This window comes from Harpia harpyja, chromosome 13 (assembly GCF_026419915.1).
Source record: "Harpia harpyja isolate bHarHar1 chromosome 13, bHarHar1 primary haplotype, whole genome shotgun sequence".
Classification (NCBI taxonomy): Eukaryota; Metazoa; Chordata; class Aves; order Accipitriformes; family Accipitridae; genus Harpia; species Harpia harpyja.
In genome coordinates this window covers 35031295-35047801 of record NC_068952.1, presented here as the reverse complement: position 1 = coordinate 35047801, position 16507 = coordinate 35031295, and the positions used below count along the sequence as shown (strand labels likewise).

At 36.8% G+C, this 16507-nt stretch overlaps 1 protein-coding gene across 6 annotated transcripts in view; it reads right to left on the bottom strand.

Annotated features, from left to right (window-relative positions):
- The window catches only part of SIPA1L2 (signal induced proliferation associated 1 like 2), a 152808-nt gene that overhangs the window by 122550 nt on the left and 13751 nt on the right, over positions 1–16507 (bottom strand). The gene's annotated exons all lie outside the window — the stretch shown is intronic.

Sequence of the window (16507 nt, the reverse complement as noted above, 5' to 3'; positions counted from 1 at the left end):
AACAGATGTTACTTCCTGTACTAAATCACCACCATAGGTATAAAAATAATTCTAGTGAGTATTTTACAGAATAGTGCATACAATGGAGAACACCACAAAGCCTCAAAATCCTAAGTCAACTGCAAATCTAGGTATTATAGACAGCAGTAACATAAACAAACAAAAAGCCCATACAGATGGAACGCAGGACAGTTTACCATCATCCTCATCTTAGGCCTAGCCAAAACTAGGCAGCCACTTAAGTCTAATTTTACCAGTATGCTCACAGTAGCAAAAACCTCCTGGTGTAGTTACAACCTAGAGCTTGAGCAAACACTTTGCCAGTATAGCTTTTATGGGAGAGGTAAAACTAAACTAAACTATACCAGTAGTAGTGTTGACAAACCTCATTAGATGACTAATCTGTTTGCCAACAGAAGACAAAATTAAAAAAACAGGATATTAAAAAGAAAAATCTCATTCCTAGCCTAAAAATTGCATGTGATGAAGACAAATTTCAAACGTAAACCTCACTCAAGTAAAAGCTGAAACTAAAGCCAGAGACAAGCATTTTAACTTTTTTCTTCATGAATCGTGGAAGAACTTGAGAACACACTAACAACATCTAAAACCCCTAAGAAATAAGAGTATCCAAATTCTAAACAATCCTTGTATATGGTAAAACAAACAGCTGAAGAATGAAAGGAAGTGCAGCAGGACAGATTTGTTTTCTCACCTAGATTATTACTGGGAGCAAAACTATACATCCTTGTACCAATTGTAGACTAGCATGTGTTTTAGTCTAATCTGACAAACCGGAGACAATGATTTAAAACAAGGATTACCACAATTCATAAATTATACACATACTTCTAACATAGGTACAACTCCATCCTATAGTGTCATAGTGTCACTGTGAGATAGACATTTATTCCAATGTAAAACTGAAATTTAATCATAAACTAAATCAAATATATATATATATATATATAAAAACACATGAAAATATTCAATAAGCCTGTCCAGGCTATGTTACAGATAAGAATAACCAGAATCCATCCTTATTTTCCAATAGGAGCCTCTGGATTCATAAATTATATTATCCGGATAAGAGGAAACATCAGCCATTAGTCAGCACAGAGGGAGAACCAGAAAAGTAAATACACAAGAAGAAAGCAACCGCAAAAATGGAAGATAAATTTTTTTGAATGGCTATGGAATCTGGTCAATTTTCCAAAAGACACTGGATTCAATTTTCTATAAATAATTTTGTGAAAATATTATTATTATTAATATTGTCTTTCTCACAAAAAAAAAACCTTAAAATGTCTTCATACATTGCAAATCAAGCTTCAAAATATCTGTCTCAAAGACAATTTCCAGATTGCCTGTTTATGGGAGAAGAAAGTGGAATCAATTGATCCACAGAGTAAAGTAGGATTTAGAGGATTATGTAGCTCTTTTCTGAGGCAGCCAAAAAGGAAAACACTAGGCTTTGTCCACATATTAATTTTTTTTTAATCCAAAGTCTTATGCAGAACACTGCATCAGGAAAAAAAATATTTAAGAATTGAAAAGAAAAATATTTTAATGTATTTAAAAAATAATTCATGATTTCACCAGCATTCTAAGAGTTTTCTTCATAACATCTTACCCCTACAGTCATGAAGGTCCACAAATGAAGAAACAATACTCAAAACTTAAAGTAATGTATGTTCCCTTAAACTCACATAAAGTAACAAACTCTAAATCAGAAATCAGGAGTAACTACGCCTATTTTCTCTAAATGTACTTTAAAACTTATTTGTAGCATTAGACATCATAAGACTTGTGTGCCTAAGGCGATTATCATACATCTGTTTTAATTGGACATCTCATCTTTTACTATTCCCAGAGTCCCACCTGGGTTGCTTTACTCTCCAGGAAGTAATACATGCATTTTGTTTGCTGGTTTGTTAGTCTTTTCTTGTTCTAAATGTCCTCTGGAATTGAAAACTAGAGCCCTGCTTCTACAGTGTGTCATGAGGAAGCCAACTTGGCCAATGACAAGGCAAAGAAGAGTTCACGTAAGAAGATAATCTGAAACACAGGTACAAGTAATTCCTAAATAGATTAAGAAGGCCAATCCTTATTAGTACGCCTGTTTGGCAAAAGGTCAGACATTCATAACTGTTGCCTGCCATACAATGCACCTCATTTTCAACTACGAAAACATGAATTTTCTGCATGAATCTTTGATATTACTTATGTCCAATCTTTTAATATTTTCTATTCCTACTTTGTTATCATAGGAAAAGTGGAAAGAGAGAATAATACCAGTACCAGACAACTGATTTTCTTCAGCCCAGTTTTCTTTCTCTACCCTGTAAGTTTAGGCTATGCAGAAGAAACTGATTCCAGAAAGAATGGGCATAAGGGCAGCATCCTAGTCAGGAGAGCCCAGTGGCAAGCAGGCTTCCTAGTGCTCTGAAACACTCTACGGACAGTCACTGCAAAGGTAAGCTCCACAGCAAGTTCAGTATGTCCAGAATATCAACCTGCTGCAGTCAGTCTCCACAGCAAGTCTGATGTACCCTGAACATGCTCGACTCGTAGTATAGGGGCCATATTTCTGTTGGGTTATCTGAGGCAAAATAGAAGAACTTTCATGGGAGGGAAGAAGCAGCAGTGAATCTCTGACAGGTAAGCCTAGCAAATCTACGAGAGAAGTTTGTCTCAAACTCCATACATACAAAAAGAAGCTGGATTTATTACATTTGCAAGATGTATAAAGAAACCGTGTCTTACATGTGAAATATAAACCTAGTAGTTTCCTCATGAAAGAATATTCAGGACAAGAACATAATTACATCTGAGATCCCATTCACTTTGAAAAAATATTATGTTCAAAATTATAGGTAGTCCAGCAAAATAAATTCCACATAGCACCACAAAGACTAACTAATGCCTTGCTGGAGTCATTTGGTCTAGATTGTAGGATACTATGGGCATTTGTTTCTTCAAGACTCCTAAGTTTTAAGAAGAAACCTTATGCTTTCCTCTACACCTAGACAAAGTCTCATTCATGACTTGCAGTAGCTCTTTTGGTAACACTCTACCTAGAATGAAGAAAGAATTAAAAAATACAGAGAGAAAGCAAACAAGCAGACAGACACTTCTGGCCTAGAAGAACACAAAACCAAACACAGGCAGCAAAGGAATCATTCTGTTTCTTCTATAAGGACAAAGACAGGGCACATACTCCATTCGCCAAGACATGCCAGAAGATAGACCACTCTCAGTTGCCATTTACATACACACATGCACACACACCAGTCTTATTTGCCAAATTAGACTGAAATACCCAGGCATTAGGATTTCTGTGTGAGGAACTGGATCCATCATGCAGAAAAAAAAAAAAAAAAATCATTTCTGTAACAGGGAACACTGCTGTTAAGGCTTTTTGTATTTAAGTACCACTTTTGAAACCAGAAGTGGAGTTCGGTATCTATTAAGCAAGCAAGATTTTTTGCTTTCTTCATTTCCATGCTTACAATTGCTTTTCCTCAGTATTCAAGCATTAACTACTTTAAATATATGGAGCAAAAGAAATGGCAAAACCTGCTACAACAAATTTCTATCTTCAGGTGTGACTACAGCAAAAGAACTGCAGATAAAAGATACAGCTAATGACAAGTAATATTGTATGCATATTTTTCTCTACCCTGCTCAGTTTTATTGGCAAAACTATTGTCTGTCCTATCAGCTTATATATACACCTGAAGTTTCAAGAAAGTCAGATTATTCTACAATGCTTAACCAGAATTTAGAGTTAAATACCTAATCCACAATTCTTACTGGTGATAAAGGTTCTTGCTAGTGCTACAAAAGATAAATGAAAATCAAATAGCCATTCACAGAAATTCATTTTATAACACAGGCAAGAATAAGATATCCTGATGCACACCAGAATTATAGTTAATATATTTCACAGGTGAAGCAGAACTTTGAAAATATGTACACTCTACATATACATTTGAAACTGTTACTTTCAAGACAAATCCAATTATGACTTTTTTTAGCAAAGACAACTGTATTTCAAAGACAGCCAGCTGGAAGACAGATGTGCAAAAGTAACTTGAATCAGTAATTAAAAGTACAAGTATCAAAAGTGCTTGTTTTTAAATAAAAGCCACATTCCATAAGCTCTTAGCTTTTATTTTGACATGTAGCTTATACCTGATCAAGTTCTTACAATGATCACAGGTTACACATAGGATTGGGGACCAAACCAAAGCACTCCATATCCTAACTCCTGCTTTCATTTCAGCAACTAATGGGGGCACCTAGCGCTTCTCAGGGTCAACACTGCAGTGATTACATGTATTTTGCCGTTTATTTTTGCTCCGAACACTAAACTCAATTTAACTGCATATAACTTCCAATACTCCCAACACAATAGGCTGATCTCTGTAAAGGCACTTTTCCTTCCTTTCATACAGAAAATATCCTGTAAACAGCCTATTTCCTATTCTCTAAGTGACTCCTTTTGTTTACAGGAAGGAAAGGCAACAGAAATCTTGCTATAAAACAGTGAGAGCTAAAAAGTTCTGTTTCACTTCCTACTGTGCAGGTGTTTCATACATGAAATCTATTGTAATTCTTCATTTTGAAGAGAAAACATGCAGCTTCTTTTTGAAATACAGACTGAGAAATAGAAAACAATAAAGTTAAGGAAGTAGCAGCACACTTTACTGTGAAACAAAACACAGATATACAATAAACAAGCCATAAACAAGATCAACATGTATTTTTCCCCCCTCAGCTCTGTATAATGAGACACAGAAAAACAAAAGGCACCAAGACAGAAAGTGAAATGTAATAAAAGCATGGACTCAAGAAAACAACAGATATTCCTGATCAGGCATTCACTTGGTTTGTACTGCACTCCAGTTCTCCCCAAACTCCACCCTCTGTCTTTCCTTCTTCCATGTAGTTCCTGCTGTAACACACTCAGAAGTGTTTTTTCAAGGTCCTAAATGTAAGCTAAACAAAGCAGTATCTTTGCTTTAAAACTTGTAAAATCCCTGGCTTTGGGCACCACAATTCTTTTATATGTTGACTTGTGAACTGGGTTTTCCTTCTAGATCTGTAAGTTCTTTCTTATTTTTATGCTGCCCAGATAAACGTGTAAAAATCAACGTTCCAGCCACCTCTGACTACAAAAAAAAAAAAAAAAAAAATCCTCCCTTATTTGACAAGTTGGGGGATTTTTTTTGATACAAATGCTGGTTGCAATGTTACAATGTCTATTTAAAACCGAAACTGGAATACCCCATTTACAGATTTTTCTTGGACTCTATTCTGAACTGCTGTAGCAAAGCCACGAGCACAGTGCAAAATAACTTGTGTTGGTTCAGGATGCCTGGCACCTCAGTTTGTACGCTTGTTTGTGAGTTTCAGAAATACCAACATTCATCATAGTAAGAATTACATTCATCTCTCCAAGATCTATATTTCTCTATTGCCCAGTAGTGTGTGGAAAATTCAAATAATAAAATAATTCAAGTAGATGAGGGCACTAACTATGTACTAGGCTACACATACCACTCAGTTTAAAAGGAAATTGAGAATTTTATCACCACCACATACTACCACAGCACATCTATCACAAATACTGCCACAATATAAAATTATATAAAATATAAAAATACTATCACAAAGTTAAATTTGCCTCTCTGTGGAAGGGATACCTTATTTGATCCAGGCTGGCCTAACCTCACCAGCTACAGGTCAGTTTGCAGGTATTTCACCATCACAGTAAACACTGTTCCTAGTTCCACATACCAGTCCCTGTGGGTGCAGCAAAGGAGGGATGCCTCCCCCATGGATGCCCTTCCAAACTCTGAGCATCTAGCTGAGCGTAGCACAGGGAACAGCATTCAATTACCAGAGAGCACACTGCCCAAACACTCATCTCTTATCATAAAGCAACAGCAAGCCAGCTGGAAGGACAGGGTGGGCCCAAGACAATTTGAGGCTCATCAGATACATCACCACTGTTTCAATCAAAACACTTTCAATGAAACATGCAATTACTTGGAGTATGTTAAAAGCAGCTTTCCATACCAAGCTGAACTGTCCTGTTATGTGATGAGTTACCTGGCAAAACAAATTACATCACTGCAGTCTGAATACTTAAAGAAAGATTTGCTAATTAAGGGCAATTAATTACACAGCAGTACTAATTTGAAAAGCAATATCCATTCAGCTTTTGTCTGCTTAAGTCTCAGATTGACTGAGAAGAATTGTTTATGGAACCTGCTGAGCAACCTGTAACTTTGGATGACCCTTCCTCTGAGCTGGATAATAAAGAGCACTTGCTAAGAGACATATAAGGTGGACAGTGCAATATACACTTTTGGTTCACTCTTTAGTAGTGTAAATAGGTCTACCCTTAGGCCATCATAATTTTCTTATATGCACTCAAATGTAACTATACCTTTCTCCTGAATACGAAAAATCAACTAACCCTGCTTTGACCTGGAAGAGTTCTACCACCTCAAGTAAAGAATATTCTTCATTATGAAAACAGAAAATGTAAGGCAGAGATAGCTCTACCTTTTGAAATGCCTTTTCCATTGGGAAAGGGTTTGTGCATTACACCAAAATGATTTTTGTCAGAAACGAACAGAACACCCTACATTGCCCATCATTTCGCTAGATGTCTTTTTATAAATTGGCAATTAATATGGAATGTAATTATTTTTAATAAAAGGCGATAAACAAAGAGCTAAATCTTTATCATTTATATTTTCAACATGCCACTTCACACACTGCCATTCATGTACATAATGTGAACACCACCTTCACTCCCACCGTTTTTTATCTTTCTTCTATGAAACAATGTTCAGCTCCAGGCATTTTTTTCTCCCTCTGCAACACCTCATTTTGACCACACAGCAAAAGCATGTAATAATCAAGACCACAAAGAGAGCACAAAACAGTATCAATTCTGGCACTACAAAATATCACATTTGGACCACAAATTACAAAAAATACAGTAGATAACATTGAGTAGATAGTATAACCCCTTTCAGATCTATTCTGTCTTTGCTGCTTTTCTGTTCTCTGCCAGGAATAGCTCAGCATTTAGTCCTCACGTTTATATTTTTTTACATTGTACTATGCCAGACTTCATCACAGAAACGAAGAGGGAAACAGCTGAAATGTGAGTGACTTGGTATAACCACAGAAAAGCTGCGTACCACACCTCACCATGAAAGAGACAGGGGCTCTTAACTTCCCTGAATTTCAGAGTACAGCAATAAGACATTTGCAGTGCTAAACACAATAAAAAGGAAACCTCGTGAAAGTGTAAATCCTGAAAATATTAATGATAAAGATGAGTTACCAGCTTGGAACTGAAGTTACTAAACAAGACAGAAATCATGGATGGTATCCACAGAAAAGCAGATTAAAAAAAAAAAAAAAAATCAGCTAGAGGATGAGGTAGTACCTGACAATTTCCAATTAAAGGTAAGAAGAATACGGCAACTGACTTAGGGCAACTACTTAAAAGCAGCAAAGATATAAAAATTATTCACAGGTCATAAAACAGGTTTGAAATAAACTTAACTAAATTACAGTGTTGTGAATGCTATTCACAGAAATAATAAGATGAATTTTTTTATATATTGTTCCCATAGGTCTGCTTAATATTTTATTTGTCATTAACTTTTTTCTGGGGTGAAAAAAATATTTTCGTTATTTTTTCAAGTGGAAAGCAAGATTTTAAGTACTATGGAAAAACCCAAAACATTTCTTTATCAGCTCTGTTTTCTTCAAGAGTGAAAAGTAGGATGGTTTTCAAATGCTATCAGTGGAGGGAATTTTCTTTTGGTATTATTATTTTCTCTCAGAAAGAAGAGTTTGTGAATGACATTTGTGAATGTCTTACTCTGTGTAGGATATGCCTTTTGATAGTGGTGTTTGCTTTTTCAAATAAACATATGAGCCACAGTCACTTTAGAATGGGGAAATAAAAGAAAGAGAATAGAGGATGAACAAAAACCTCATTGGTTTAAGTTTTGGAGCAGCTGAGAGATACTTCTGGAAGTCATGCAGTCCAGCCTTCTGCTCAGAGCAGGACTGTCATCAACACTAGAAAAGGTCAGGCATGGCTTTGTCTTGCTGAGTCTTCAAGACCTCCAAAGATGGAAAATTCAACAGCTTCTCCAGGCAGCCTGTTCCAGGACTGTATTGGCCTCCCAGTAGTGTTCCTCCTACTTCTTCCTCGTGTCTAACCTGAACATACCATGTCACAGTTTGTGGCCAATCTGGTGCCACTGAGAAAAATTCAGCTCCATCATTTTTGTAACTATCCTTCAAGCAGCTATGGGATACTCTTAGGTCTTACTAGTTTGCCGAATATAGAAATTAATTTGATCATTTCTTCATTGAACACAATTATAACCACCTCACAGTGCTTTTCATACACACTGAACTTACGCATTTGATTGAAAATCCTATTCAAAATTCTGTATAGTCCTCTTTCAACCTGAATACTGAAACAACAGTGAAAAGATTGACAATGCCCAGAATTGCATTTGAATGTCTCCCATTTCCCTTCAAATATCAGAGACAAAAATAGGATAATTGGTCATCAAATTCATTCCAAGAATATAAGTCTCATAATTTACTACCATTGCTTTTTATAGTCAACACTCAATTACAGGGTGTAGAGTGGAATAAGCTGGATTAAACACACACACAATGCAAAACAAAGTGGAATATATAAGGTAACTACACAATAGAAAATAAAGAATTAATAGTGACCCTTTTGAGGAGTACAGAGATCTGAGCTATCATCTAAGCTGATAAGTACACTATAACATACTGTAACAAGAACACTATCCCTCTTTCAGGTCCAGAGGGACTAACTTGGAAGCAGCCCAAAACCTTCAGCATCCCAAATACCATTAATCCATATCCATAGATCAACAGGATTTGGTGACAGGTTTTGGGTACACATTGATCCTACCTTCACTGAAGTCAAAGAAGGGCTGTCATAGACAAAAATCACTATGATTTCACCCATCAAGTGAACTGGGGGAAATAATATCTTTTAGGAAGGTTGTAACACTGGATGTTTTAGGATATGGTAGCTGTCTTACATTAAAAAAACTTGAAGTCCATGAAAGTGTAAATTTTATATAACAATTTTTATTTGAATAAACATGTTTTGGAGGTTGGAATGAGATAACGCATCTTTACATACTTTACAAAATTAAACTAATTCTTCTTCAATTACTTTGACTAAGGAAACATTTTTACTATGTTTTGGATTCCCATTGCAACTAGAGCCCAATATTTATATACTTACACTACAGTCTAGGGTATATTCTGTTTGCCTGACCAAAAAAGCCAAAAATTTGCTCATCACACTTTCACTCATCCAGTGTTTCTGTTGGGCGGGCAGGGGACGTTGTTGGGTTTGGTTCCCCTCCACTCCCCCACCCCCATCTCCCGGATACAGCTGCAGAGAAGGCTCATTCACAAGCATTATTAATACAGGCAATTAGAGTTGCCACCTCTACTGCTGCTTCCCAGCCCTTTGTTTTTTACTGAATGGCAAAACACAAGAAGAGTCAGTGAGGAAACTTCAGACTAGAACTTGGTTTCTGGTCAGGATTGCCTCATTTTTGATTCCTTTTCCATTCATGTTTGATGGATGTATTTTTTCTCTTCTATTTAAAAAAAAAAACCCACAGAATTTTGATTGTACAAGTTTTCCAGTTTAAATTCTTAAACACATTATTCTTGCAGATAAAGCTTCAATAACTTACTTCAAACATGGCATAGTTTGTGTGATTCTGAATGAAAAACACACAGTCTGTATTTCAGACATGCCTAAATATGCCAACCTGCCAATCAAACTAGAAGCATCGCAAAGGCACTATTGCACAAGAAGAGAGATGAGGAAAGGCACAGATAATAGCCTGCCTCCTGTAAAACAAAAACTTACTAAGAACAAGGTTTGTTTGCTGTACCAGAAATATGTGAAAGCAGTATTTGTCACGGACTTTTATAGACTTTACTGTCTGGGGAAAAGAAAAAAAATACAACACATCTAAATTACTGAATAATTAGTAGGGATAACAGTTTCACTTTGCCATGTGCCATATACAGCAATTTTCTTTCCATCTTCCGTAAGATAGTCCCTCGGTCATCTGCTGCTGCTGAACTTTATATAAATGTCCTTAACTGTGGAGCAACTACAGCTATTCAGTATTTGTGAAATAGGAATAATAGCCACCTATAAGATGGAAAAAAAAAAATAGTTGGCCAAGAGACAAATCCATTCCCCATATTTTTGCACACAGTTTAGAAATCAGCACACATCACAGAAATAAAAAGTGTTAAAAAAGGCATTTAAAATCTCAGTTTAAAACTCTAACAGTTAAGATGTAACAGATTACAACATGATTCAGATATGACCTAACCTACTTCTAAATAAAACAATAGTAAGCAGGTTTTAGACATATTTATTTAAGAGCTTCAAAATAAATGTAAATATAAAATTAGGAGACTACATTAGGATAATATAGTTCAATATATTCAAGTAAGTTTTTGGTGAAACAAAATGCAAATGACTACATTTATAGAAAGAACAACTTATTCTCTCAATGTGTGTTTTCTAAGTCACGAGTTGTACTTTTTATCCCAAACATTAGTTATAATAGCTCTAATTTAAGGTTCATGCTCCTAGTCCATGCATAGGAAAAACTGCAAATTAAAGTAACGAGTGTTGCGTACCTTAACTGGGATTTAAAAGGACATCAAGTTTCTTGCCATCTTTTATACCCAAACATTTTACAGATAATGTTACTTGAGAAAGACAGCAAGGCTCCGCACCTTCGTGCATTCTGCTAGCTAGCGCAGGTTGAGGAGAGCTCAGTAGCTTTGGCACCATGCCATGCCACATTTCTGCCTCAAAAGTAAGTCTCCCTCACTTGTTCAGTGCCTTGATCTTCAGCGTTGTTGTGAACACAGCCTTTTGGTCTTGTTAAAAACATTCAGTAACTAAGAGGAATTTAACCTGACCTGAAACAAACTTTCAAGGTTGCTAAAGTTCTAGAAACACATCCTTTATCTCAACCGTTGAATCAAAACTAAACCAAGACAAACCCTTCTGTTATAAAGCTTCAGTTGCTACTAGGAAGAAGGTTGGAGTAAAATACTACCTGATTTACAAGGCATTTTGAAACTGCATGTGCCGCCATATAGTGTTATCTCAATAATGCACTTGTATAACAATTTATACCCATTAGAGATGCTACCTACAGTATATTTCATTCTAAAAACTGCAATAGGATGAAAGAGTAATGAAAACCAGCAGCCAAGTAGTACAGCATTCCCACCAGGAATTGTTCTCTAGCAATCAAAAAAAAAAAAAATTCTAAATCATAAACATCATAGACCAAGGATAAACTGTCTCTTTCTGCTGACTTATAAAACCAAGATCACCAAAAGAACAATTAAGAACCACTGCTCTATTTCAGACCTGAGAGTGTTTTGCTTCTTTTGCACATGTGGAACAGAAAATGAAACAGCCACTCACAGTTATGTTTTATTTCTCTTTCTACATTTCAGATGTGTGCAGAGGCATGCACTCATATACACCCCATTCACTCATCCCTCTCCTGTCTGGCAAATATTTCCCCACTCCCCAACCCAAAAGCATTACTGTTGTTTTATTGTATTTATTTCTAGCAGAAGGCTCTACCGAAGAAATTCCTACCACTTAGCTAGAATGTTGAGACTGGATTGACAAGAAAACAGCACATCAAGACTAAGCAGTACTGAAAAAAATGCTTGAGACAACTGTACAATTGCAATACACACACTTTGCAGCTATCACAAATATCCTAAATATCACCCAGCCCTTCCTTCCCCTTCCCACAAAGGGATTAGTATTTCTTGTTTCAGTCATGATTACTGGCTGTAGGACTTTAAAGCAGCTCCTACTTTTAAGAACGAAATAGGTACACAGCTGCTTTTTGCTGAAAACGGAAGTATTTTCAAGTTAACATACTTCTAAGATGTATAGACAAAAAGAAAAAAGAACTTAAAAGACCATCATATATTTTGGAGTATGAAAAGAGCAGAATATTTGTGTTTGACAATTTTTTTTATCCCCCACCAGGAGAAAAATAGTATCTAGTGTTGATTATTGAAACAAAGACACTTTAAAAACTGACAATGAACTTACAAAACACAGAAAAGTCAGGATTCTAGACCTTGGCACTCTGATGGGACAAATGGTCGATAACCTTGCAGGCATCAGACTTGGCTTTAGATAAAAATCAGACTAGGATAGTGGGAGTAAGTCCAGGCATGGACTTCGTCTCTTTTGTACTGAAAGTGACAGCTGAAAAGAGTCTGTATCAGCTAAGCACAGCAGTGACAGTTCTGTACAAAAAGAGGCTCATTTTGCAAGTTTTTCATTTTTCTCATATATCACTCAATCACAAAAGATAGCATTAAGTTTCAGACACATCTTTTCTGTTCTGTTAAGGCCATAAGGTTAGGCCATTCAGACCAGTTACTCACTTGTGAACTCCTATACAAATAGGTCACCACTTTGTCATAAACTGCTCCCAGTATAATAATGGAAAAGTAGTCTTGAAAAAAAAAATTACGTAAAGACCATACAAGGCAAGCTTGAGGTTTGCTTTATATAGAGTCCAAATTCTCAAATATTCTACTCAAAATATCAATGACCACAAAATACAGATCTGCGCACTCATCTGTACTTGTCAAAGAACAGCCAGGAAAGAGCTGAAGGGGATTCTTTTGATATAAGAAAAAAAAAATTTCTAAATTCACCTGTCATAGTGCTTAATATCTAACAATGAAACTTGAGGTGATCTTTTTTTTCAGATGAACAATTCTTTCAATCTAACAGAAAAATTGAGAGCATTTTATATATATGGAGGGTATTCTCAATAAATACTTTCATATTCCACACGTTTCCATTCACTTGGTCTTCTCACTCTCCCTGCATTTAAGAGCATCTTGAAGGCAACAAATATCCACTTTTTATACAATATATAGAAGTATGGAGAGCTGAACAAATGAGGACCTATTCTACAGCCCATCAGTCTGTAGAGAGAAACTGCTGTTAATATACTAACTTCCCAGAAGACATAACCCTACAGCTTGTTACCTCATAAACATAAATAGTATCAAGTTTTCTAATAAGATAATGGCATCTTTATTAACTTACCTTCTCCATGTGCTAGTAGTTTGTAAGTTTTGCAAATTGCTCATCTTTGATCATAAAAATATTATTAAAACATACCAGTGGCTACAGTAGTCACATAGGAGAGAGAAAAAGAAGAGTGAAGGAACAAGGAATCTCTGTCAAGGATACCAGGGTTGTCATTAAACTTATGAATAACCTCCACAGTACAGATACTAACGGTATGTACCAGGCAAGATGTTAAAACAACAAAAAAAGAAAGAAAAAATCCCCTCATTCTACAGGAGACAAAACCCTTCAGTCAAATTATTCAAAATATTGATGACATACAGAGCTCAAGAGGCTTTCACCACCATCATACCTGAACATCAGACTGTTTATTTATTTTAATATTTCATCCATGTGATAAAGGGTACTAATCCTATGGGTATCATATAGAAAAAAAGGCCAAGATTTGTACCCTGAAAAGTGTTTAGGCATTTAAAATCCATTGAATAAACAAACAAAAACCCCATCATCTTTGTGAACCATATACAGACTTTCTGATCTATGGAACCTCCTGCAATGTTTTTATTTCCTCTAACTGATGAGACAGAAAATCATTTAAAGTCTAACTAGCTTGAAAGGACAGAACATTCTCCATAAATTTAGAAAAAGCATACTACCATCTACACCTTTATCGAAAGGACATGCTATCGCAGGAAAAAGAATTTTAAAACAAAACTGCAAAAAACCTCACTCTGCTCTGAGATCTCTTACATTACATACTGTACAAGTCCCCTAAAACACATAGCTCGAAAAGGAATTTCACTGATTTGCCAGTGGTCAAGAGGCAACCTGTGCTGTTGGCCTACTCGGGGGCTGAGAGCATGTCCTCTTGGCAACAGTAAACGTGAAACCTTATGGGCACAAGGCAAGAAGCAAATCTGAGCACACACTTCCCAGCCAGAAGGTACCCATGAGCTGACAGTCAGCTGTCTTTCACCAGGAGGTACGCACTGCCTCCAGCCTCTGGAGAGACAAACAACACCCCGTGCCCCTCTGGGTGCAATAAAACACCCAGGTCTTAAGTGAGTTATGCTGTTGTACCACAGGCCTACGCTTTTTAAACAAAGAAGAGAAGTGATTTTTTGTTCTACAAGTGGGTAAAGGCAAGTCAGTAGAGGGGTGTGGGAGACAGAATAGAGCATGAGTGAAGGGCATGAAAAGTTTTACTGTAGAATGAAAGACTGTACGTGGGAGGAGGAAAGTATTAGAGTGGAAATTATGTAATTACAGTTTAAGAAAAAAATGCATTCTAAACAGATTTTTTTTAATTTATTGCCAAAAAAGTTGAAGGCCATAAATGTTTTATTAGAAGCTCAGGTTTTAGGTTTCTTAACATCTTATAACTGCAAGGTTTTACTGTGGTCAGCTCAACAATGAGAATTTTTATAATATTGCTATAAATCAGCCAGGCTACTGGCAATTAGTTGCAATTTTGTTGAAATCTAGTTTAAATGAACACAAAACAAAAATACAGGAAGCCGTGTGTTTATTTTGGTGTACGTAACCAAAACACTGGTATGTGATCAGATCTGTGAGTCAAACTATTAGAGCAAGCAAAAGCTGTAAAAATAAAACACTGAAAAAAAGTAACCATTACAAGATAGTAATCTGTGATCTTTCCATTAAGAATTTAAATGACAGCCATACTGCCTTTATGAGGAGAAAAGGGAGGAGAGATGGGGGGACAGCCCAAGGGATACGTATTTTTTCCACCTCAAGCTGAACCTTAACAAAAAAAATAAAGAGCAAAGTAGGTGCTGCTGACATAATGCTTTTAAACCTCCAGTACAACAGTTCTCAATCACACTTCCTTAGTAGTATGGGGTTTTTGGTGGGTTTCGTTTGTTTTGTTTAAGTACCCTTCCCATTGAGTGACCATATCTCAGATTACACAACTCAATTTTAGTGAGCTGGCCAAAATGAAGACACAATACTTTTTATAATTCTGTTCAAGTCATAACAAGTTAGAGAAAAAAATTACTTCCTGAACACTTAGAAATAAGCGTTTACTCTGTAAACTTTGTTTCCTTTTGCTATTTGCTTTCTTCTCACATATTCATCTTAAATTTTTGTAAAGCATATCACCTTCAGCCATATTGCTTTTAACTTCCATTTCTCAACTATTCAGCCACACTGTATAGCATTCAGAATTAGAAATGCAGTTTATGCTAAGGTCAACATTTTATTTGGGTTAGTTTCATTACAAAGGAATATAACTGACATTCTCTGAAACTGTTCCATCATGCAAACAAAATATTGGTAAGTGGGAAGATCATGAGATTAATTTCAAAAGCTTAGTCTTGCTCTGAAAATAAAATGCCAATGAACAAACTTTTTAAACCCACTAATGAATGGAAATCATGAGTAACTGACATAAGAATCAGAGTCAAAAGCCTTAAAAGAAAAATAAAACTCCTTGCTCCCTGTAATATAATTTTCAGTATAGTTTACAGTTTACCAGATCTTTTATTGACTTGTTTGGCATTTTTGGAAACTTGAGTGGCGTTCCTCAGGGGTCAGTATTGGGACCGGTGCTGTTTAACATCTTTGTCGACAACACGGCCAGTGGGATTGAGCACACCCTCAGCAAGTGTGCCGAGGACACCAAGCTGTGTGGTGCGGTTGACATGCTGGAGGGTAGGGATGTCGTCCAGAGGGACCTTGACAGGCTTGAGGCACGGTGGGCCCATGCCAACATCATGAAGTGCAACAAGGCCAAGTGCAAGGTCCTGCACATGGGTCGGGGCAATCCCAAGCACAAATACAGGCTGGGCGATGAGTGGATTGAGAGCAGCCCTGCGGAGAAGGACTTGGGGGTATTAGTGGATGAAAAACTGAGTATGAGCCAGCAATGTGCGCTCGCAGCCCAGAAAGCCAATTGCATCCTGGGCTGCATCAAAAGAATTGTGACCAGCAGGTGGAGGGAGGCGATTCTGCCCCTCTGCTCTACTCTGGTGAGACCCCACCTGGAGTACTGCATTCAGCTCTGGGGCTTCCAGCACAGGAAAGACATGGACCTGTTGGAGCTAGTCCAGAGGAGGGCCACGAAGATGATCAGGGGTCTGGAGCACCTCCCCTATGAGGACATGCTGAGAGAGTTGAGGTTGTTCAGCCTGGAGAAGAGAAGGCTCCAGGGAGACCATACAGCTGCCTTCCAGTACCTAATGGGGGCTACCAAGAAAGATGGAAAGGGGCTTTTTACAAGGGCATGTAGTGATAGGACAAGGGGTAATG